At 40.6% G+C, this 25,472-nt stretch overlaps 1 protein-coding gene across 1 annotated transcript in view; it reads right to left on the bottom strand.

Moving 5' to 3' along the window:
• Positions 1–12,666, bottom strand: part of GUF1 (GTP binding elongation factor GUF1) — a 658,241-nt gene extending 645,575 nt beyond the window's left edge. Inside the window, exon 1 of the mRNA XM_089777856.1 lies at positions 12,658–12,666. The gene's annotated coding sequence lies outside the window, so the exon portion shown is untranslated. The remainder of the gene's footprint in view (positions 1–12,657) is intronic.
• Between the last annotated feature and the right edge of the window lie 12,806 nt (positions 12,667–25,472).

The following is a 25,472-nucleotide window of genomic DNA, read 5'->3' as shown; positions in this document are numbered from 1 at the left end:
CAACCTTGTACTATGGTGCATGGAGCATCACTTATCTTCCATCTTTTAGAAAACAAGACCTCCTGCTGAACTAAGTCATTACAGAAGAAAGTTTTTAACAAAGCTGTTCTTAGTGGGTTGAAAAGAGAGCAGGATGGATGGACAGAAAGATGGATGGCAAATTCACCACAGGCCCAAACCTGCTGCACAAACTCAGTCAAAACTCCCACTTAGATTGTGAGGCTTGAGCAATAGTAGAGTTTTAGGGGAAAATTTTTAACGGCACAAGGCAAATTTAGGTGCCTAGCTCTTAATGATTTTCAATGAGAATTAGGTTCACTTTTGTGTCTTTTAAAATTTCCCCCTTAACTACTGCTATACTATCAGTGCATATTCTAGATCATTGTACTAGTGTAAAGATGGACTTGTATGCTGCAAGTCACTTTTTCAATCGGTGCAGCAGATTTTTGTACAGGAAAAACTACATTAGCGGCTATCCTTATTATTAATACACTCATGTTGGCAATCCCTTACTTGAATGTTTTCATGTGTGAAATTATTTCAATAAATGTGGTTATTTTTATTTCGATGTTAAGTGATCCTGGTATGTGACCACTATTAAAAATAAAATAATACTTCAAATCTATATATCACATTCCCAACTATGGAGCTTAAAATTCAACTCATTTCTTCCAACTGGATCCATGTGGCTGGATCACTGACTCCATACTGAGACTCACTGGCTTCAATGGGATTCCAAATGGACATTATGGAGCCATGTAGGTTCCATTTGGGCACAAGTGGTTTAAATACAGTAATTATACCTGCCCCTTCAAAAAAGACTGAAAATATTTCCCATCAAAAATATTATTTTTGATAATATTTTTCAATATTTTGGACGGCAATAAAAAGTTTAGCTTTGTTTCATTTTGAATGGAAATTTTTGAATTTTTACAACCAACATTTTTTTTGAACTTGCAAAATTTCAAGTTTTTGGTTTTCACCCCTTTTCCTCCAGCAAGTACAAGACATTAAATAATCTCCAGAATGAAGGGGACTTCCAAATTTTCCTTTCTTTTTTCCCCCTTTTTCCCCCTTTTTTCCTCTTCACACTCTGTGACTTTTCCAAAGTTGGAGAAGCTTTTAAAAGTTAGAGTGCAGAGTGGTGGTGAGGAAGTAGATATTATTCACTTTAATGAACACAGTGCCAAATGTACAACCAGGAGAGAAAGTGAGAAATTTCAGAAATCTGGAAAAAAAAAACTTTTCAAACCCTATAACAAAAATTTCAAATTAAATTGTAAAGTATAGTGAAAAAATCATTTTCTTTAGTTCCAGGATTTTACCATACAAAATGTAAATTTTTGAACCAAACATTTCAAATTATTTTTTTTCATTCTAAATTTTTCACAGGAAAACACAGGTATTCCAACCAGCTATAACTTTAATCCCCATTTAATAGCTATAAAAATGTCAAGATTAAGAACTAGATTAATGTGGCCATTCAGGAAAGTAAGGGGAAGTGAAATGTGATCTACTTCTGTGTGGCTATATGGGGGGAGAAGTGTACATGGTAGAACTGGAACTACATTTTCAGTACTCCCCCACTCTATAAAGATGGTCAGAGAGTTCTCTGTCACAGGCATGCTAATGGAGTTTACATAATGTGAGGTTGGGAGTAAAATGCACACCTTAAAGGGCTGCAGTAAGCTACCTTTTGAAGCAAAGGAAGAGCAGGAAAGAAGTAGTAATTGGGACATGCATCCTTCCTGAGGCTCATTTTAGGATGGTTCAACTCTGAATTTTCACTTCCCCAATGGTTTGTTTTTTTAAAAAAAGTTCAGTTTAGTCTACAGTAATTTGCCCAAATTTCCACAGGAAATCCGTGACGAAAACAGGAATAAGAACTAGGTTTTCTGAGTCCCATCCTCAACCATAATCACAAGAACATTGTTCCTACTCTGCATCACTGCATCATATTAGTAGAAAATAGATTTATAATATAGATACAGTATTTGATTTTCCAACACTATAATTACAGTCATTAGTTTAAAACCAAATTTCTTCAGATATTTTTAAAATACCTTTTACCACTGAATACTAAATCCATGGTAAGTTATACACTTACCTTGTCCTGTCAAAGGACAAATAAAATATCCAAAAAATACAGTAGTGAGAACATCCCCATACCTATTTAATAGCCAAAGGATTTTTTTGATAATAGCCAAAGGATTTTTTTTTAAACAAAAGTTTCCTTTTAAAAATCACTTTTGGTCTGAGAATAAATATTAGAAGCTTTAGTTCAAAGAGAAATGTTGTGAGCAGTTATACATGCTTAAAAGCAGGAATTTCAGTGAATTCATAATTATAGCATAGCTGATGTAATATGTAGGCTGTGTAACAGATTATTGCACTCCTACTACTTTTTAGTTTAAATTCATTTTATCCTGAAAGAAATCTAATTCATTTTAAAATAAGACTGTGTAAGCTTTTGATGATAAATGCTTTCACAAGCATTATCTAAGAAGTCTTCTAAGAGCCTAAGTCAAATTGAGGTCAGTGCATTGCACTTCCCTGATATGTAGCTTGTAGCAAACAGTGAATAGCAAGTAGTCTCACCACTACCAAGTAACATTTCCCACCCCTGACAGAGACTTACAGAATCATAGAAATGTAGGACTAGAAGGAACCTTAATAGGTAACCTACTTCAGTCCCCTGCACCGAGGCAGAGGACAGTATTATCTAGACCAGTGATACTCAGACTGAAGCATAGGAGTCACAAGTGACTTTTTAATGTGTAATATTAAAACCCTTTGTGATTTAATTATTAACCAATCTAAGCTATTAAAAATCAAGATGCTTTTATTATACTATTCACTAATTGTAGAATACTTGATCAGTCATTTTGCTATGAAAAATATATAAACAATAAATGAAACAATGAATTCACTCTGCTGTGCTCTTTTGGGCAATATTAATTGCTAATTTAGTTCTTGAATGACTGAGGTTTGATTCTAAACCATCCCTGAAAAGTGATTGTTTAAACTGTTCTTAAAATCCTCCAGTGATGCAGATTCCACAAACTCCCTGGCTACATCTATACTGCAGGCTTCTTGCACAAGAACTGTTTTGCGCAAGAGTTCTTGCACAAAAGATCTTCCGCAAGAGCGCATCCACACTGCCATGTACTTTTGCGCAAGAGATGTGTTTTTGCTCAAGAGTGTCCATAGCAGTGTAGATGCTCTCTTGCATAAGACAGCTCTGCTGGCCATTTTAGTCATATGGGTTTCCTGAAAAAGAAACCGCTGTTGCCCGTCCACACTGCCTTCTTGCGCAAGAGCTCTTGCGCAAGAGGGCTTATTCCTCGTGGAAAGAGGAATAACTCTTGCACAAGAAGCCCTCTTTTCCAACGCTTTACTGTAAATTTACTTGTGCAAGAACGCACATGCAGTGTAGATGCTCTGCAAGTTTTTGCTCAATAACACCCGTTCTTGCACAAAAAGCATGCAGTGTAAACATAGCCCCTAGGTAATTTGTTCCACTGCTTAACTACCTAGACCAAAAAGAAAAAAAAAATTGCTAACATCTAAACTAAATCTTCTTTCCTGAAATTTAAGCCTATTATCGTACTCTCCACAGTGGATAAGGTGAACAATTTATCTCTTTCCTTTTTATAACAACCTTTTTATATACTTGAAGACTGTTAGCATATGTCACTTCTCTCTTCCCTTCTCCAGACTGAACAAATCCATTATTACAAACTCCTCAGAAGTCATCTTTGCTAGACCTTTAATGAGTTTTGTTCCTCTCCTTTGGACTTTCACCAATTTGTCGATATCTTTCCCAAGTGTGGGGCCTAAAACTGAAAACAGTACTTCAGCTGAGGCCTTATCAGTTGTAAGTAGAGTAAAAGAATTGCTTCTCATGTCTTGCTTACCACACTCCAACTAATATCTCCAGAAAGATGACGTTTTTGCAACATGAATCCCTAGAATTTTGTAACTCAGCGGTTCTCAAACTTTTGGGGCTCCCGAGCCCTTTACATGTAAAAAAATTTATGCAGATCCCCAGCAGTCCACTGATTGTATGTGTTGTACTTATGCAGAGCCCCAGTGGTCCACTTATTGTATGTGTTGTACTTATCGATGTTTTCAGTTTGTCAACCTCGTGGAGCCCCTGGAGATGTCTCTTGGAGCCCTGGAACTCTGCGGAGCACAGTTTGAGAAACACTGTTGTAACTAATAAGTCAGTTAGTTATAATGAATGTATGTTATAGCAAAAGGTTTGGATTAAATTTAAATACAAGACGTAGGCCTCAGACAGGCCAGGCAGCTTAATTTAGCTCTAGCTCTGTTTGATGTTAGCATATTGAAATGAAGAGGTGGAACATTGTAATGCATGCTGATGTTAGTGTTAGATAAAGCCTTGAAATAGAGAGAAGGATGTTAGCATGTTGAAGGACCTTGTAACCTTGTTAAAGTGACAAAGTACCTTTTTCTGACCTACTCTGCAATTATGCTAAATGTATTGTTTGGATGAATGAGAGAAAGAATGTTTGTGAAGGTATTGCATGCTCAAATGGTCAGAGGAGGAGCTGGGAACTCAGTTTGACACCAAACAAGTCATCAATTAAGCTAAATACTGAAGACGGAGATTAGATTGGGGCAGATTGATGTAACCTGAAGTTAGGGGCAAACACCCCTTGATTGGGAACTGATAACTTTCTCCAGAAAGATAACCCCCCTCCACCCCCCACCCAGGGTCATCAACGTACTGATATCAAATGACTGTGAGAACAACTTCCTCCCAATAAGAAGATTGATTGTGATGCTGAATGACTGATTTAAAACCTTCAGAGGGATAGCCCAGTTAGTCTGTAACAGGAAAAACTTAAAAAACAACAAATAGTCTAGAAGCACTTTAAAAACCACTAAAATATACAGCTTATGATACTGTCTACATGTTTTGTTATTCTCTAAAGTGCTGCTAGACTATTTGTTGTTTAAGTTTTTCCTGATTAAAAACTGATAAGGCAAAATGAATAGTCTTGCATGGAAGGAAAATCCTATAAAGGCTGGGGTGTCTTGTACAGTTCTTCGGGTTTCTGTCCTGCCAAGTGGAGCATCAGTCCAGACTGACAAGGACTCCTTCCTCGCACCCGACTGACAAGGGCTCCTTCCTCGCACCCGACCTATCTGGCCAATAGATTAGGCTGAGCATCAGACTGATAACTATTCCATCAGCTCTGTGTGTATGTGTGTGTGCGCGCGCACCCGCACACTTTGTTATATTGTCAATAAATGTGGCGTGTTGCATTATCCCCCTGCAAAAGATCCCGTGTGCTTCTTTTAAGCCTAACAAACAGATTCTTTTCTACAGTACTCTTTCCTAGGCAGTCATTTTCCATTTTGTACTTGTGCAACTCATTATTCCTTACATCATGTAGTTCTATATATTGGGCCTCACTGAATTTCATCCTATTTAAGTCAGATAATTTCTCCAGATAGTCAAGATTATTTTTAATTCTAATCTTTGCAACCCTTTCTAGTTTAGAATCATCCACAAACTTTCTCAGTGTACTCCAAATGATTTATTAAAATATTGAATAGGACTAAATTGAGGACAAATACATGCAAAACTCCACTCAACATGTCTTTTCTCTTTGACAGTGAATCATAGATAAATATTCTTTGATTACAATTTTCCTGGGATGTAGGGAGCTCTGGGTAGAGGTAGTACCTTTGTTTTCTGGTAGCTGCACTCAATTTTTGAGTGGACGGAAGCACTGGTCCTCATCCATCTTCTAAATCTCTCACGTCTGACTCCTAGTGCCACACTCCGGTAAACCGCTTCAGCTGGTGGGCTAAACGATGTGAGGGGGTGATGTTTACACGGCATCACTGGGTGAATGAACTCCCACGACGGAGTCACCGACCAGGGCGGAAGGGTCTTGTTAAGACCCAACGGCTAAGTGTTCGGGACCAAGGCGCACCACTTCGTTATTGTGGATTGCGGCTGTGGCCTACCAGCTATGGTTTGAAATAGCAGGGAAGGTGGATCTCTTCAGCCCTGGAAGGCCATCTGCCTAGGAGAAGGAAACTCTGATGTAAAACCTATGGCCCGAGGACCTCGCTGTCACCGTCCCAGCTTGCTAGGCCATGGCAGCTGAACCCCGGGTTTAAAGGGTGGAGCCAGTTCCGCGCACACTGCACACAAAGCTCCTTTGTGCAGGCAAGAAGGAAATACTCACGTCTACTCCCCCGGTCTCACTAAGTCCTGTAGTGATGGGAAAGGGGCGAACTCAGCAGGTGTAAGATGACACTGGCAGCCGCAGTCTCAATCCTGCATGCAGGCAGCTCAAGCACTAGTGGTCATCTGATGATGACCTGGAAACGACATCATCACTTGGCAGCACCCTGAGCAACCAAGCAGCCTTTTTTAGGGACATCACTGCTTGCTCCACACGGAGAGGGGCCTAGAAAAGGTGGCCTAAACAAAGCTTGTCTCCTTCTCCCCCAGTTGGCTTACTGCGGTCAACGGGCATCTCCATATGCAGTCAAAATATATCAAAGAATCAACGGCACATCCCACTCACCTTAAAAGGTGGGAAAGGACTTAAACTCGCATGCAGGAACATCAGAACCATGTTAGACTCAGCCGACAGCACTCGACCTGAGCGACAATCCACTTTAATTGCACACGAACTCACTAGGCTGGATGTTGATATCGCCGCACTCAGCGAAATCCGCTTTTCAGAAGAAGGCAGTCTAAGAGAGCATGGCGCAGGTTACACCCTCTACTGGTCAGGCAAACCAGCGACAGAGAGACGCCTTTCAGGTGTCGGCTTCATGATCAGGGACTCCATTGCTATCAAGCTTGCAAGCCTGCCAACCGGCCACTCTGACCGCATCATCTCAATGCGTCTACCACTTCATGACCAGCAACACGCCACACTGTTTAGTGTGTATGCTCCAACTCTCCAGGCAGACCCTGCTGACAAAGACAAGTTTTATTCTGACCTACGCAGCCTTCTGCAGGATGTTCCAGCTGATGACAAGATTGTCATACTGGGCGACTTCAACGCCAGAGTGGGCAGAGACTCGGAAAGCTGGAAAGGCATACTTGGAAGGCATGGTGTGGGCAGCTGCAACGATAATGGACGCTTGTTACTTGAACTCTGAGCGGAACAGCAGCTTTCCATTGACCGACACTATCTTCCAGCAGAAAGACAGTCTGAAGACAACCTGGATGCACCCTCGGTCAAAACACTGGCATCTCATAGACTACATCCTAGTGCGCCAGCGTGATCTAAAAGATGTCTTTCACACCAGAGTAATGCCCAGCGCCGAGTGTCACACAGACCATCGCCTTGTCCGCTGCAAACTCAGCTTCCACTTTGAGCCCAAACCAAGGAAAGGTGTTGCCCCGAGGAAGAAGCTCAAAGTTTGCAGCCTTCAGTCTGCCGCGGTCAAGGCGGTTTTCCAGGAGAGCCTACAATCCAGGCTAGAGGAACCGAGCTGCTTAGCAGACTCGCCTCCGGCTCCAGAAGTGCTGTGGGATCGTATCAAAACCGTTGTTCTGAAAACGTCTGAAGATATCCTCGGATTCTCCACGAAGAAGAACAGGGATTGGTTTGATGAGAACAACTTAGAAGTCCAAGAGCTGCTGTCAAAGAAGAGGTCAGCACACCAGGCCCACCTGGCCCAACCATCCTGCCCGCACAAAAAAGCAGCCTTCTGCCTGGAATGCAGCACTTTCCAGCGCAAGCTTCGAGAGATTCAGAACGAGTGGTGGACCACCCTCGCAGTAAGAACTCAGTTTTGTGCTGATACTGGTGACTACAGGGGATTCTACGAAGCTCTAAAAGCGGTATATGGCCCCTCGTACCAAATCCTGAGCCCCTTGCGGAGTGCAGACGGGAAAGAACTGCTCACCGAAAAGGACTCTATCCTGAACCACTGGTCTGAGCACTTCTACACCCTCTTCAATGCTAGCCGCTCAGTCCAAGAACCAGCAATTGACCGCATCCCACAACAACCAGTGAAAACTGAACTGGATGTGGCACCAACATTACAAGAGACTGAGGAAGCCATTGAACAGCTGAAGAGTGGCAAAGCTGCAGGAGTTGATGGCATCCCTCCTGAGGTATGGAAGAACGGAGGCCCAGCACTGTACACCAAACTCCATGAATTCTTCGTCTGCTGCTGGGAGCAGGGTAAACTCCCTCATGACCTCAAGGACGCAGTCATCATCACCCTGTACAAGAACAAAGGGGAAAAGTCAGACTGTTCCAATTATCGCGGCATAATACTTCTGTCCGTCGCCGGCAAAATCCTCGCAAGAGTACTGCTGAATAGACTGGTACCCACGATAGCAGAAGATCACCTCCCAGAGACACAGTATGGCTTCAGAGCCAACCGGGGAACCACAGACATGGTGTTTGTCCTGAGGCAGATCCAGGAGAAGTGCCGGGAGCAAAACAAAGCGTTGTAGATCACCTTTGTGGACCTGACAAAAGCGTTTGACACCGTGAGCAGGCAGGGACTTTGGAAAATCCTGGAAAAACTAGGCTGCCCACCGAAGTTCCTCACCATTATCATCCAGCTTCATGAAGACCAGCTTGGACAAGTCAGACATAGCAGTGACCTCTCGCAGCCTTTCCCTATTGCAAACGACATGAAATAGGGCTGTGTTCTTGCTCCCACACCGTTCACCATTTTGTTCAGCATGATGCTCCAGCAGGTCACAGAGGACCTTGACGGCGCTGATGGCGTATATATCCACTTTCGTCTCGACGGGAGCGTGTTCAACCTGAGGCGTTTGCAGGCCCACACAAAGACCATGGAGCAAAATGCAGGACAATGTAGCACTTTTATTTCTATCACTATTCTACATGAAAGACCATGGTGAAACTGATCAGGGGACTGTTGTTTGCTGATGATGCCACCCTCCTTGCTCACACAGAGGCAGCTATGCAGCGAATTACGTCTTGTTTCGCAAAAACTGCTCAGATCTTCGGTCTTGCAGTCAGCCTGAAGAAGACTGAAGTTCTTCATCAGCCCACACCCCACGAGGAGCACCATCCACCAAGCATCTTCATCGAACAAACAGAACTGAAAGTTGTCCACCAGTTCAGCTACTTGGGGTGTGTGATCTCGTCTGACGCCAAGATCGACAAAGAAGTCGATAACAGGCTGGCCAAGGCAAGCAGTGCATTCGGCAGACTATACAAACATGTTTGGAACAACAGCAACCTCAAAAGAGACACAAAGGTCAGCATCTACAAAGCTGTTGTGCTGACCACTCTCTTGTATGGCGCTGAGTCCTGGGTCATGTACCGTCATCACCTGAGTCTCCTCAAGCATTTCCATCAGCGCTGCCTCCGCACAATCCTCAATATTCATTGAAGTGACTTCGTCGCCAACACTGAAGTCCTCGAGTTAGCGGAGGTCACCAGCATCGAGGCCATGGTCCTCAAGATACAGCTTCGCTGGGCAGGGCACATCGCCAGGATGGAGAATCACCGCCTACCCAAGATCATGCTGTATGGGGAACTGTCCTCTGGCTACCGTGACATAGGGGCACCACGAAAGCGGTACAAAGACTCCCTGAAGAAGTCCCTCACTGCTTGTTGTATCGATCACTGTCAGTGGGCAACACAAGCAACTGATCGCAACTCCTGGCGGCACACAGTCCACCAGGCCACCTCCTTCTTCGAAGATACCCGCAGGGCCTGTATGGAGGACGAAAGGAGAAGGAAGAAGAACCGTGACCCCTCAGCACCTATCCAGGATCAGACCTATATTTGCAGCCGTTGTGGCAGGACCTGCCTGTCCCACATAGGCCTCGTCAGCCACCAGCGTGCCTGCAGAAGACGTGGATTTCCTTCCTAGATCTTCATTCGCAAAGCCAAGCCATGATGACAATTTTCCTACCAGTGGTATACCTGCCTTATCTAGGCTATATTTCTCTAGTTTGTTTATGATAAGACTACATGAGACAGTAACAGAAGCCTTGCTAGGGTCAAAATGCAAAACATCTACTACTTTTCCCCTATTCACGAGGCCTGTTACCCTATTAAAGATGTATATTAGGTTAGGTTGACATGATTTACTCTTGATGAATCCTGTTGACGGTCACTTATCGTATTATCTTCTAAGAGCTTACAAAATGTATATTTTCTCCATTATCTTTATTTATGGTTACAGAAATTAAGCTGACTAGTTTATAATTCTCTGTGTGGTCTTTTAATCCCTTTGCATAGCTAGGTATTATTTTGCCCTTTTTTGGTACTCTGAGATTTCTCCTCTCCTCCACGAAGTCTCAAAGAAAATTGTTAATGGCTTAGAGATTTATTCAGTCAGTTCCTTTAGTATTCTAGGCTGTATTTCATCAGGCCATCCCAACTTGAAGACATCTAACTTATCTAAATAATTCTTAACTTGTTCTTTCCATATTTTAGCCTCAGATCCTACCCCACATGTTCACTGTCAGTTGTCCAATCACTACTAATCATTTTGGTGAACAACAACAAAAAAAGCATGCAACATTTTGACCATTGCAGCTTTTTCTGTTATTCTTTCTCCTTCCTCTTTGCATAATTGGGCTGCCTTGTCCTTGGCCTTTCTCTTCCTTCTAAGGTATTTGTAAAATATTTTCTTGTTACCCTTTGTGCCTTAGCTAATTTAAGCTAATTTTGTGTGATGGCTTCTCTAATTTTGACCCTACATGCTTATAGCGATGTTTTATTTATATTCATCCTTTTAATTTGACTTAGTCGTACAAAAAGTGGAAATTCTTTTTTGAGTTTCAGGTGTTGAAAATCCCCTGATTAAATCACAGTGTTGTTTTACCATACCTTCTACTTTTTCTTCACACGTGGACAATTTACTTTTGTACACTGAATAATGTCTTTTTACATAATGACTGCCTCTCCTGAACTTCTTTTTTCCATAAGATTTGCTTCCCATGGAATCATTCTCTGAGCTTGCTCAAGTCTGCCTTGTTGATGTCCATTTTTATGCTGCTTTCCTGCCTACTGTTCCTTACAATCATGAACTTTTATCATTTCATGATAATTTTTACCATACTGTCTTCCACCTTCAAATTTTCAAGCAGTTTCTTCCTATTTGTCATAATCAAATATGGAACAATTTTTCCTCCAGTTACTTTCTTCACCTTCCGTAATAAACAATTTTCAGTTCATTTAAAAAACTTGTTAAATAATCTGTCTCCTGTTGTATTGTTTTCCCAATAGATGTCTGGGTAGTTGAAGTTCCCAATCACCACCAACCCTTATGCTTTGGATGATTTTGTTAGTTGTATAATAAAAACTTCAGCCACCTTTTCTTCTTGATTAGGTGGTTTATAGCAGGTCAGTACCATGACATCACCTTTGTTTTCCTCTTTTGTGTTTATTCAGAATTGCAACAGGCAGGGGCTGATGACCATTTTGCGGGGCCCAAGGCAGCACAATTTCGCGGGCTCCCCCTTTGCCACGGCGCATGTGCGGTGGAGCCATGGCACATGCGTGGTGACGCCATGGCGCATGTGCGGGGCTTCTTGAAGAGTGGGGCCCGGGGCGGCCACCCCGCTCGCCCTGCCCTATATCCACCCATGGCAACAGGTCTATCTCAACCTCAGTGCAAATACATCTTTGCTATACAAAGCAACGCAGCCTCCCTTTTTTCCCTCACTTTCCTTCTAGTCTAATATTCCAGTCATGTGAATTATTCCACCCATATCATACCAACTATGTCATCTAATGTTTCTAATTCCTCCTGTTTACCCCCCATACTTCTTGCATTAGTTCATAACCATCCAATATGTTCATTTGATTTTCTCCCAACTTCTAAACCTTCATACTGCTTTCCATGTTCTATACTTACCTATGGGTTTTTCTCTCCTGCCTCCACCAAACCTTGTTTAAAGATTGCCTCCATAGGTTATTCAGTCTCTATTCAAAGATGATCTTTCCCTTCTTTGATAGGTGAACCCTATCTCTGCTCAGAAGTGCTTCTTCTTAAAACAGCATCCTATGGTCAAGGGAATTGAAACTCTCTTGGTGACACCGTCTTGTGCAGTCAGGCATTCACTTCTGCTTAGGCCTCTTCTCTGGACCTGATGGATCAGTGAGAACAGCTGAACACCCAGCTCCCACACCCTCTCTTCCCCAGTGTCATATAGTCACTTCTGATCTGGTTGGGATCATAATTACTGTATCATTAGTGTCCGTATGGATCAGTAGCACTGGGTAGTAATCAGAGGACTGGATGATCTTCCATAATTTCACAGATGCTAGTCCTTGGCAGGCAGCACATATCAGGCTGGCAAATGGATGCTTCTGTCCCCCTTTTCAGGGAGTCACTGACCACCACCGCTCTTCATTTCCTCTTGGGAGCGGTGGCCACAGTTCTGTCAGACCTGGGGAGACAAGGCTACTCTGGGGGAAGATTCCTCAACCACTATTTACAGGGCTGCTTGCTAGGTTTTTTATCTCTTTGGACAGTGGGTTGGGAGTGGAACACTGCCTGCTGCCAACAATAACAAATAGCCACTTTCCTTCCCGTGAAGAAGCTGTTTCCTCTTTCTTCAGTGGTACTACTACAGTCATCTCCGGCTGGATTGCTTTCTCAGCCTTGAAGGAAAGGGGGTTGTCATAAGTTGCCTCACACAGATGTATGTAGGCAAGTGTGTGCTCCTATCTAGAAAGTGCAACATTTCCTTGATACATATTTAGATGACAGGTTTTTTGAAGATTGGAGGATCTGTGTTTTACTGTGTTCTTTCTAAGCAGCTAAACCATACGCCACTTACTAAGGGGACTCTGCTCAAAATGTTTTCTAGTGACTTGCAAAAAAACATTTGAGGAAATCAAAGTCCATCATGGATCTAGTCCTATACTTCTTAAGGCATTGGGGAAAACTCTCTAGATATTTATGTCAGAACAGGCCTGAGCTCAAGGACCATATGGAACATTTTATTTGCTTTTTAAAAATTTTTGTCTGGGGTTCTGATTGTTTCTGCTGGTGCCCCAACTGTTTTGCCAGAAGTGCAGTCATTGTTGCTGGCCTGGAAAATATTTCAATGCTAGTAGTTTTCTCCAATATTCCCCCTATAGTGGTAGACCCTACTCATTCCTCTTACCTTTGTGCCTTTTTGCCTTCATTCCCTCCTTCAGAAGGCAACTACAGGGCTACATCTCCTTCTGCTTTTGGAAAAAAATTTCCCTGAACATCATGCCTATAAAGGTGCAATGCACACGTATGGGCAATCCCAGATGCTTATGGGCTACTATCCTGGGCATGGAGTTGATAGTTCTGGCATGTGAGTCTGACTCCTGACTTGGTTCTCCTCCTTCTCCCACCTCAACAAACTCTTTCTTACTCAGGAATACAAATAAGGCGATCTTTAGGGACACACCTCCTGATAGTTTCAATTTTTCCCAAACTGTTGCTTCTGGCTGGTTTTCATGGAAGCCACTTCTCATTGGCTACCCGAAGTGGCTGTAACTGTAGTTACACCATTCTCTGCTGCTGTTAGGACCTTTTCTGATGCTTTAGTGGATTTTGCCCCTGCTGTTGATTCTTGTTAAAATATTAGCTAGTTTTACTGTCTGCTCCTATAATGTCTTGTGCAAATTTACTATGGCAGCTGTTTTCCCTTCCTGTTCAATGTTTGGTCATTAGATATTGTTGCTTTATCAACCCACAATGTCATGCATTTTGTAGCTTTTACTGTTCTGAATTATTTATTTTCTTTAAATTATTAAAATATGAAAGATGTGGCAAAGAAAGTGACACGTACTTCACTGGTTTAGCAAATGGCTAGTAAATGAATTCTGCTCGTTAGTTAGATATCTTTTGTAAAATCTATCCAAAGAGTCGTGAAAATTTTCCTGTGATTGGCACAATGCATTTTTAGCATTTTTGGAAAAGAGATCTGTTAGTCTTCAAACCAAGAGGCACGAAGCATAAGTGACAACATGACTCAAAAGATCCTAAATAGGAATGACTTAATTTTAGTCATTTAACTGTAGTATACGTGTTAAACAGAAAAGGAAACTGAAAAGAATTTACAAAACACTTAAATCTCAAAGCTAGGAAGTAGAGTCTCAGCTCATTTCAGCAGCAGAATGTAGTCTGAGTACCCAAAACAGTAGTATCCATATCTCTCCTACTTTTCTCTCAGCTTTTCACCCAGCAGATATGTTTTATTACAAATTTAACTGGTTGACTGATCAAATTTAGCCATTGTTTTCTTTTGTACACAAATTCTTGTACTTCTCTTAACATTATAGTGTCTGAGAACCTAGGATGGTCTAAATGCTTTACAAACAGATGCTATTGGTTCCTTACAATATTGTAAGGAAGAAAAGTATTATTATCCCTATTTTAAAAGGGGAAAACTAAATAGAATTACATCATATAGTTTCCACTTAAAAAGACTCACACTTATCACAGGAGTTCACAGGTAAACTTAATAATACATAAGTACAAAAAAGTGAATGTCTGTGTTTGCTGCAGGTTCTAGAATCATTCAAATTGTAAAGTTCAGACACGAATCCCTTAGGATTGGAATTTATTAATCTTATGTTTTATATTTATATAGTTTCTACAACTATGTGAAATTCACAAAAAAATTCGTTGTTTTTTAAAATCATAGAAGGATATTGTCCCTCCCCCTGATAATTGTTTGTTAAAATGTATTTCTAAGGGATAAATTCTTAAAGGTGTAGCACTGCATTTGAAAGTGTTTCAATATATAGTGTCAATTTTCTTTGACTGAGATTTATTTTCACTGTCCCTCTCTGTTCATTCTGGCTACGTCTAGACAGAGGGGCTATTTTGGGATACAGAAAGTATCCTGAAGTGGTAATTCTATGACTTTAAACATGCCAATTTTTTCAAAATATATTTTGAAATAATGGGTGTGCTATCCATCATCCCTGTAACCCTCGTTCCATGAGGGTTAATGGATATGTTGGAATAGTGCTTTGTTTAGACTACATAAACAGCACCAAATTTTGAAATAAGCTGTTTTGAAATAACCTCGAAATAAGCTATGCAATTTGCATAGCACAAATTGTGTAGCTTATTGTGAGGTAAAGGTGCTGTGTAGATGTACCCTTTCTGCAATTGTCTTGGACCTAATTCTAATACTGCTTTATTTTACCTGGGTGATACTCCAACGACTATAGTGGAATTACTTTTAATTTATAACGGTGTAAATGGAAAGTGGTATCAAGCCCTCAGTATTTGTTTTTTATTCTTCCTCTCTTTTGTTTTTCATACTCCTAAAATGAATGAAAATCTATTAGCTTTGAGTTATTGTGACAGTTGTCCAAGTTGAACTTTTGAACTCTTTATGTTAGACTGAGCTAAAAGCTGGGCAAGACATGCTTGCCTATTAGTCTTTTTAAATTATTCAACCTGAAGAAGAGAAGTGAAAAAGAGAGAACTTGCTCACAATTTCTGGTTTCCTATTTCTACATCAAAAGCATTCTAGTAATGATTTTTCTGTTAAGTTAAAATGAATGACTGTATCTTTGTAAAACCAAAAGCACTAATATTCTAACATCTTAAGTTGTCATGGAAATATCCTTGATTTCCCAGCAATTTCAGTGATTTAAGGTAATAACAGGGTTGACCTTTTCGTAATGTTGTTGGAATCAGGGTTCTCAAGGACATAAAATATTGCTCTCCATTTAGCAAAGATATATGTGCATCTGTTGTGACCCACTACCTTAAGCGGACACATGAAGTCGATGGCTAAGTTTTGATTTTAATGTGAGTAGCTCATGGGTGGCAGGGAAAGGCAATGCCTTCACAAACTGCCAGCCCATACTTGTCCCCCAGCCTGCATCCCCCTTCAGTGCATCTGTCCCAGAGCTGTCTGGGATTCAGCCTCACTCAGGCTGGGGCCATGCCACCAGCTCTGGGGGGCTGGAGAGCTTAGGGCCAAGCATCACCCATGTTCTGCCACGTGCCCCCTGCCTTCTCCCCATTCTCTGGTCAGGGAAGGCTGGGGCCACACACTGCTTGTCCTCCCCCACAAGCTGTGGTTGCAGCCACTTGCCATTTGCTCTCCATCCCCATTCTTGGGCTTTGGCAGGAGCAGAGGTGAGGAGGTTGGGGCTGGGCATCACCCACAAGAGGAAGGGTGGCCTTCCCTTACCGCGGGGAGGGAGAAACGTGGCTCTCATGGGGCTCTGGGTGGCAGGGGTGGGGCTGGTTGCTTGTCTCCCCCAGCCCAAGGTTCAACTACCATCCATGGAATAGCAAGAGGCCATACAACTGAGCACTTGAATGGTGAAGAGCAGATATTTGCTATTCCACACAGAGGACTTCACTCACAAGAATGGCAGACAAAAAATAACAGTATGAAGGAGGAAATCTGCACTTCTCCTGAGCTTTATCTTCTTACCTGTCTTGGGACCGTTCCTTATTTAATGTCTTCAAAGCACATAGTACTTTGCAGGTGTTACCATAACTAAATAATTAAAAATAATGTGAAAATGAGTACCAGATTCATTGCTCAAGGTCTGTAGGACAAGCTGTTGAAGTTGGACCAGAGCTCCTCTTTGTCATTCACTTGGATGATCAGGATATAAAATATGCCCACCAGTGCTATCAGACATGGAAAAAATATGATCAGGCAGATAACTAAATGAAGTAAGAAGCATTACCTGAATTAAGGTTTGTTCCAACCTGAAATAGATTCTGGACTGGAACTCACCTTAATTGCCAGTAACTATTGGTTTAGGACCATTGTGAATCCCTTTGTTCCTCGGATTATATTAAATCTCTCTTGTTGACATTGAGATTTAAGTTTCTGTGAAATCTCTCCCTTGAGGACTTTCCTAATCACTGTAATTTAAAGTTAATCACTGCCTTTCTAATCACTGTAATCTTTTAGAAATTTAAAATTTACAGATGGAAATCCATACACAAAGTTTGTGAGGCTTGATAGCCCTAGCATGAACTGGCGTTTGTGGATGAAGTGCAGGGGTTATATTTATTGACAACATTAAATGTGTTGAAATTACACATATATGATCCCTATGGGACAGATGTCCCTGCGTTCACTCACAATGAATAGCACTTTACTTAACAAGTAGTCCCTAGCATCAGTAGGACTACACAAATGAGTAAGTTACACCATTAGTAAGGATTTCAACATGTGGGTATATGGGAATATTTTCAAGTCTTATTATTTCTTGACATCCTGCTTATCAGAGTATATTGATCATCGAAATGCTGATCCTTCAAGCATTTACTACAGAATTGAAGTACCAGGATCTACTTTTGTCTTTTTTGGTGCTCAATTTATACTCATCTGTGACATTTTGAAGTTATGTTACAGGATTCAGGTTAGTGTCAATTAAATAACAATAATAGCCTGCATATTAGATGCATAAAAGCTCTAGTGTGAATGTGCCTGATCTAAATTATGCCGTGCCCATTTGATGCCCTCCAATTTGTTAAAAGATGGACTAAACATAAGACATAAGAACAGCCATACTGGGTCAGACCAAAGGTCCATCTAGCCCAGCATCCTATCTGCTGACAGTGGCCAGTGATGCCCCAGAGGGAGTGAACAAAACAGGTAATCATCACATAATCCCTTTCCCGCCATCTATTTACTGCCTCTGACAGATAGAGGCTAGGGATACCATTCCTACCCATCCTGGCAAATAAGTATTGATGGACCTAACCTCCATGAACCTTGTTCAAAGTCTGGTATTCACAACATCCTTTGGTAAGGAGTTCCACAGTTTGACTATGCATTGCATGAAGAAATATATCCTTCTGCTACCTATTAATTTAATTTGGTGGCCCTCTAGTTATTGTGTTATGGGAACAATAAAATAACTTTTCCTTATTCAATTTTTCTATGCTTGTCATTATTTTATGGACCTCTGTCATATCCCCCCTTACTCTCCTCTTTTCTAAGATGAAAAGTCCCAATCTTTTTAATCTCTCTTCATATTAGACCCATTCCAAACCTATTCATTTTTGTTGCCCTTTTCTGAACCTTTTCCAGTGCCAAAATATCTGTTTTGAGATGAGACGACCACATCTGTACTCGGTATTCAAGATGTGGGTGTACCATTGTTTTATGCAGAGGCAATAAGATATTCTCTGTCTTATTCTCTATGCCTATTTTTAATGGTTCCTAACATTCTGATTGCTTTTTTGACTGCTGCTGCACAATGAGTAGAGGGTTTCAGAGAACTATCCACAATGACTCCAAGATCTCTCACTTGAGTGTTTGTAGCTAAATTAGTTCCCATCATATTGTATGTATCATTGGGATTTTTTTTTTTTTTTTTTTTTTTTTTTTTTTTGGTGAGGCTGTTACCCACTCTGGCACTCCATGTGCAGAAGGTCAGGGGCTGCAAGAGACCTTAAAAATATCTTGCTTCTATAGGTTCTGCTTACAAAAACTCCCAAGAGTCACAGATTCACTGATCCTGGGAGATGGGCTGCCACCATCAAGTGCATTAAAAAACCGTGAAAACCAGGAAGAAATGCTTGTAACTTCCTCCCAAGAGTTACATCATGCTCTTTACTATAAGAGAGCTTGGGGGAAAAACCCACAGAAAACAAAGGGCAATCTCTGATAGCTGACCCACAGTCAAGGCAGGCACACACACACACAGACTTCCTGTTACCTTCCAGGTCACCAGAATCAAATCATCACTTTAAAAAGAGGTGATTTTATTAGCAAAGCAAAAAGATATACTTGGTTGCTAGGTGTTACAGAGCAACTAAGAAAAGAACAGATCAAAACACAAAGAACCATTTGTGATGCAGCTTATGCAGGAAGAATGGGGGAAGGGAAGCACATGGATTTCACAAAGAGAAGCTTAACCAAACAATAAAAACAAAGAAAAATACCCTGGTTGTGACTAAACGCACATTTCTCTATTTACTCATGATCCATACTGATTTGTACCCTGTTCATTCCCATGCCCAATATTCCTTGTAGGCATGGTAATTCTGTCTGGATTTAAATCATTCTGTTTCTCCCTAGTCCTGACTTGGAAAAAAAAACCCACAGAGAAAAGCAGGCAGGTATCCTTCAATTTAAATTTCAGCACCTTCTGCCATGGTTCTTTTGGCTCTCTTGCGCAAGAAAGCTCCGATGGCCATTTTAGTCATCTGGCTTTCTTGTGCATGAAATTCATGTTGCCTGTCTACACTGGCCTCTTGTGCAAGAACAGTTGCACAAGAGGGCTTATTCCTGAGTGGGAGCATCATAGTTCTCGTGCAAGAAGCACTGATTTCACACATTAGAACATCAGTGTTCTTGCGCAAGAACTCCCTGCCAGTGTAGACAGGCAGCATGTTTTTGCGCAAAAGCGGCCGCTTTTGTGCAAAATCATGCCAACATAGACACAGCCTGAATGAGTGGATAGTTTCAGAAAACTATCCACAATAACTCCAAGATCCCTCTTGAGTGGTTATGACTAACTTAGTCCCCATCATTTTGTATGTATAGTTGGAATTATTTTTTCCAACGTGTATTTCTTTGCATTTATCAACTTTAAAATTCATTTGCCATTTTGTTGCCCAGAGAATGGCTCAGGCTTGGGAATCTCCCTAACATCCTCAGCCATGAAGAATGAAGCAAATAATTCATTTAGTTTCCCCACGATGCCTTTATGGTCTTTGACTGTTCCTTTAGCTTCTCAAAAGTCTCATGTTACTTGTTCTTTAATTTGGGGTATGCATTTAAGTCGGGCCTCTATTATTTTGAAAAGTCTCTGTGCAGCTTGCAGGGATTTTACTTTTGTCACTGTACCTTTTAATTTCTGTTTAACTAACCTTCTCTTTTTTGTGTAGTTCCACTTTCTGAAATTAAATGCCGAAGTGCTAGACTGTTGAGGTATTTTTCCCACCACAGGGATGTTAAATTTTATTACATTATTGTCACTATTTCCAAGTGGTCCAGTTATACCTTTTGAACCAGATCCTGTGCTCCACTGAGGACTAAATCAAGAATTGCCTTTTCTCTTGTGGGTTCCAGAACCAGCTGATCCAAGAAGCAGTCATTTAAGGTGTCAAGAAATTGTATCTCTGCATCCCGTCCTGAGGTGATGTGTACCCAGTCAATATGGGGATAGATAAAATTCTCCACTGTTATTGAGTTTTTAAATTTTGATAGTCTCTCTAATCTCCCTTAGCATTTCATAGTCACTATCACTGTCCTGGTCAGGTGGTTGGTAATATATGCCTACTGCTATATTCTTATTATTAGAGCAAGGAATTACTACCCATAGAGATTCCATGGAACATTTTGGTTCATTTAAGATTTTTACTTAATTTGATTCTACATTTTTTTTCACGTATAGTGCCACTCCCCCACCAGCATGATCTGTCATGTCCTTCCGATATATTTTGTACCCTGATATGACTGTCTCCCATTGATTGTCCTCATTCCATCAAGTTTCTGTGATGCCTATTATATCAGTATCTTTCTTAAATACAAGGCACTCTAGTTCACCCATCTTATTTTTTAGATGTCTAGAGTTTGTGTATAAGTACTTTAAAATTTGTCACTGTTTAGCTGTCTGCCATTTCCTAATGTGATTGAATGACACTCCTTTTCATTTGACTGTTTCTCATCTGATCTGACCCATATTTTATCATCTTCCAAATCTCCTTAATACTAGAATATAGAGAATCTCTATTAATAGACTCTTCCCTAAGAGTTGTCTCTGTCTGATCCATGTGCTCCTCTGCACCCATCAGCTTTCTCCCAGCCCTTAGTTTAAAAACTGCTCTACTGCCTTTTTAATGTTAAGTGCCAGCAATCTGGTTCCATTTTGGTTTAGGTGGAGCCCATCCTTCGTGTATAGGCTCCCCCTATTCCAAAAGTTTCCCCAGTTTCTAATATATCTAAACCTGTCCTCCCTACACCATCATCTCATCCATGCATTACATCCCTGTAGTTCTGCCTGCCTACGTGGCCCTGTGCATAGAACAGGAAGTATTTCAGAGAATGCTACCATTGACGTCCTGAATTTCAATCTCTTTTCTAGCAGCCTAAATTTGGTGTCCAGAACCTCTCTTCTATCCTTTCTTATGTCATGGATACCTATATGTACCACATGGTACCTACATGTAAAGCAATGCCAATAACTTGACTACCACTATTTTTACCACTGTATAACATCACTCAATGCAAATGTTAAATATTCTCGTCAGAACCATTCCTCTGACCTTCCTACATTTTCTGCAATTGCATAATACTAAAGGGACAATTTTCCATCAACTGCTCTTCTTCAGTCTCCTCTAAGTTTGCTTGGAAAACAAGTGTTTTGCACACACCTGGCATTTACTCAGCAAACACTTCACCCACCTCCCTACCTCTTCTCCATGGGGGAAAAAAAAAAAATTGAGAAGGTCACACATGCAAGCTACCTCACTACAGGAGAACAAATTCCCATCCACTTTACCAGCTAATCTATTTGTCATAAAAGCCATTACCTTTGCAAAACAGACTTAGTAAGACAATTTAGTTAATGAAAATCCTATCTCCTTTTATTTGATTATTTGCTGTGTGCTTGCTCCAATAGTTTTAACACACTTATAAGCACTTCTAAATTGCTCAATTATGTTTGTATGAAGTTGCCACCAACTGTATGATTATATTTTGTAGAACAACTTTCCAGTATGGCATCATAACATCTAAAATGTAGATAGTCAGTCAGAGGTGCAGCCATTTAAATTTGGAGGGACTGGGTATGAGAATGTATTATTCCTATAATCATGGAGATGACAACATAGTAAAAAATTGGAGGATTGGGATTGGGGAAAATGTTAAGATTATAGATGTAATGCCGGGGCCAGTAATAACAACAGCAGGTGATCTGAGGATACTATCAGTTGGACTTCAGACCTCTTAGTTCAGGGGCCTGAATTGCATGGTCCTTACAATATCAGTTATCTTTTTGAAAGATGATGGGTCAAGAGCCAGAAATATTGGGTGAAATCAGTGCTAAGTAAATACATTCTATTTGTTACTCTGGAATATTTTAAATTTGCAGTGTATTAACATAAGAGGTCCTAGAAAGACCGTAGCATCACTATGGTACCTGACATCAAGTATAGTAAGAGGCTGAGGCTTAAAAAATTAGCTGGGTGATAAGAGATTTAGACAAAAAAGGAACAGTTGTATCTCTGCAGATTGACAGACACTGGACTTGGCAAATGGAAAGTAATGATGGGAATCAATCACTTCTATTATCTTTGTCTAACTGTAATTGTTTTTTGTTGCTCACATTTACGTTATAAACTCTCTGAACTTCAATATTTAATGAGGGAACTGCCTCTCGAGGGAAAAGAGTTACATGGAAACTCTGGACTCTCTTGCTCTTCTGAGATTTGTTTCTTGGAGCCACTGCCATGGACATGAACAAAGGATAATCAAGTATTAAATCAGCCAGATGCCTTTGAGACTTCCAATGGCAGTTGTTGGGGGGAACCTTTACCTTCCGTTAGAGAAGTGGTGAAGAAGTCATTCTACATGTTTCAACACCAACATTGTTGTTCAATGTTCAGGGGAATTTGAATGATGCTCCTTGCCTTAGACAACTAGGTAGCTATTGTGTGCTCCTCAGGGATGGTGTACCACAAACCTTTCAATAATTTCTTATGTAAGAGGTATGACCGTTATTAATTCAGCTGAATATTTCATTATACAGTAGACTTCCGATAATCCAGAACCTTTGGGACCTAGGTGGTGCCAGATTATCGGATATGCCAGACTATCAGGAGGTACTATAAAATGGTTATATATATATATATTGCATTCAGTATATACTGTATATAAAGTGTTTTTAACCCTTTTTATTGTACATACTGTATACAGCATACTGTAATGTTTTACCCTTTTCGCTTGTTTCAGCTGATGCCGCTGATGCCTCGTGACTCGTTTTTTGCCAAAGCTCACTCACTAGGCTCTTGCCATTTTGATGCCGAACTATTGGGAGTGCCATACAATTGGATGCCAGACTATTGGACTTTTACTGTATATCAGAAAGTAGTCTGTGATTTTTGTTGTCATTTAGATAATACCAGTGTTTTCATATCTAGCTGCCTAAAATAAGATACCTAAGTCCATAATTGTTCTCTGACTGCTTCCTGCCCCATACTGCTTCCTGCCCCCACACTGTCGGTAGCCTAGCAGAATATGTTGGAGGAGAGCTTTTCAGCCGAATGTGCACTGCAGTCCAACCATATCTCAAGTATCTTTCTACTCCAGCTGAGGCAGCAGCAACACCATGCAAGCAACAAAAGAGTCAGTGAAGAGCTAAGGAGCTGGTGGGATGGAACTGGGCCATGCTGGGGGGAGGAACCACAACGCTGTCAGTTGCAGAAGAAATGGCTAGACAGGCAAGGGTCCAGGATGGGATCTGGCTTGGTTGGACAGCTTTTCCTGAGAATGGGCCAGATTGACAGGTTCCTGGGCTATCTAAGATGCCTCTGCCTAAAGCCACCTCGATCCCACTCTTGCTTGCACCCCAACACCAGCCCTGTGTGTGCATGCAGTTTACAGGGAATGACACACAAGGACCAATTTCCATAATATTTTTGTTGTGAGGGTTGCTGACCATCCAATTCTACTGCCCAGAAGGACTCTAAGCAATGATAATGGCTAATGGACCAGATTGATTTCTGGTTCCAGTTTTGAATCTGAGTTTACATCTCAAACGCCTCATTATTATAAGCTGTGTGAGAGATCTCGTCCTGAACACCATAAATACAGGAGTGTTAGAAACCAGGTGTTTCATTTTGAATACTGTAGAAATGTTCACTGAGTTTCAGTTCAAGAGTTCTGGTTCAGGGCTATCTTCAGTCCTAGATAGAAAATGATGAATTGCTTTCTCTTCGGCACAGCTGAGACACTAGGATGGCAATGAAAACTGATTGGATAACAAGGATCATACCTACATAGCTGATATACTCAAGATTGTAATGAGCACTTCTGTTAGAGAAATTATGAGGTTGGAAACAGTAAGACTATGTTTATATTACCTTTACTGAGCTATTTTTCACTTAACAAAATGAAATTGATACAAAACGTGTATGTTTGTAAGTGTAGATTTGCTAGTTGCTGGTGAGTAAGATTTAATAGCAGATGACATTGTAAAAGCTGAGTTGTTTAATGACTGTTTTGCTTCAGTCTCCACTAAAAAGGCTTATTGTTACCTGATGCTTAACACTATCAATATTAACAACAAGAAGGAAGAGAAATAAGCCAGAATAGAAAAAGAATAGGTTAAAGAATATTTGGACAAGATCGATTTATTCAAGTTGGAAGGGCCTGATAAAATTCATCTAGAGTTTATAAAGAAATAACTGGAGTCATTTAGATTATCTTTGAGAACTTCAGGATGACAGATGTGGTTCCAGAGGGACTGGGAAAGGGCAAATATAGTACTTATCTTTTAAAAAGTATGAAAAAGAGGACCTGAAAAATTATAGAACAGCCAGCCTAACTTTAGTACCTGAAAAGACATTGGAATATATTATCAATCAGTTTGTAAGCACCTATGAGATAATAGGATGAAAATAATAGCAAACGTGGACTTACCATGAATAATGCCAAAACAATTAATTCCCTTCTTTGACAGGGTTAATAGCCTAGTGAACAGGGGAGAAGCAGCAGGTATGATATACGGTATTTTGATTTTAGCAGACTCTTACAAAGTCCCATATGAGAGTCTTGTAAGAAAATGAGGGATACACAAAAATTACAGTAACTTGTGTATGATTTATTGAAAAAATATGCTCAAAGAGAAATTATCATTGGTTCACAAAGAAACTGGGAGGACATCTGGTGGGGTCCCACAAAGGTCTGGACTACATCTAGTACTATTCAATGTTTTCATGAATGACTTGGCTAATAAAGAGGAGAGTGTACTTATAAAATTTGCAGATGATAGCAAACTGGAAAGAGTTAAAAGTACTTTGGAGGACAGGATTAGAATTCAAAGCAACCTCCATAATTTGGAGACTTAGTTTGGAATCAAGTAGTCAACATTCAGTAAAGAGAAGTGCAAAGAATTACACATATGGAAGAAAAATTGGGCATGTTTAGTCTTGAGAAAATATTGAGAGACGATCTGATAACAATTTTCAAACATATTAAGGGCTGTTATAAAGAGGATGGTAATCTTTTTTCTCCACGGCCACTGAAAGTAGGATAAGAAGTAATCAACTTATTCTGCCTCAAGGGAGATTTAGATTAGATATTAGGAAAAACTTGCTAAGTGTAAGGGTAGTTAAGCTTTGGCACAGGCCTTCAAGAGAGGTGCAAAATCTCCATCATTGGAAGTGTTTAAGAACAGGTTAGACAAACACCTGTCAGGTTGTTCAAGCTCAAAAGTTTGGACTAGATGACATCTTAAGATCCCTTTCAGTCCTCCATTTCTATGATTCTATATTTTTCCTTGAAAGGTACTGAATGAGAAGACCAA

Source organism: Pelodiscus sinensis, chromosome 4, assembly GCF_052426305.1.
Source record: "Pelodiscus sinensis isolate ZL-2025 chromosome 4, ASM5242630v1, whole genome shotgun sequence".
NCBI classification, from domain to species: domain Eukaryota; kingdom Metazoa; phylum Chordata; order Testudines; family Trionychidae; genus Pelodiscus; species Pelodiscus sinensis.
The sequence above is the reverse complement of the archived record's forward strand: the minus strand, read 5'-3'. Positions and strand labels throughout refer to the sequence as shown.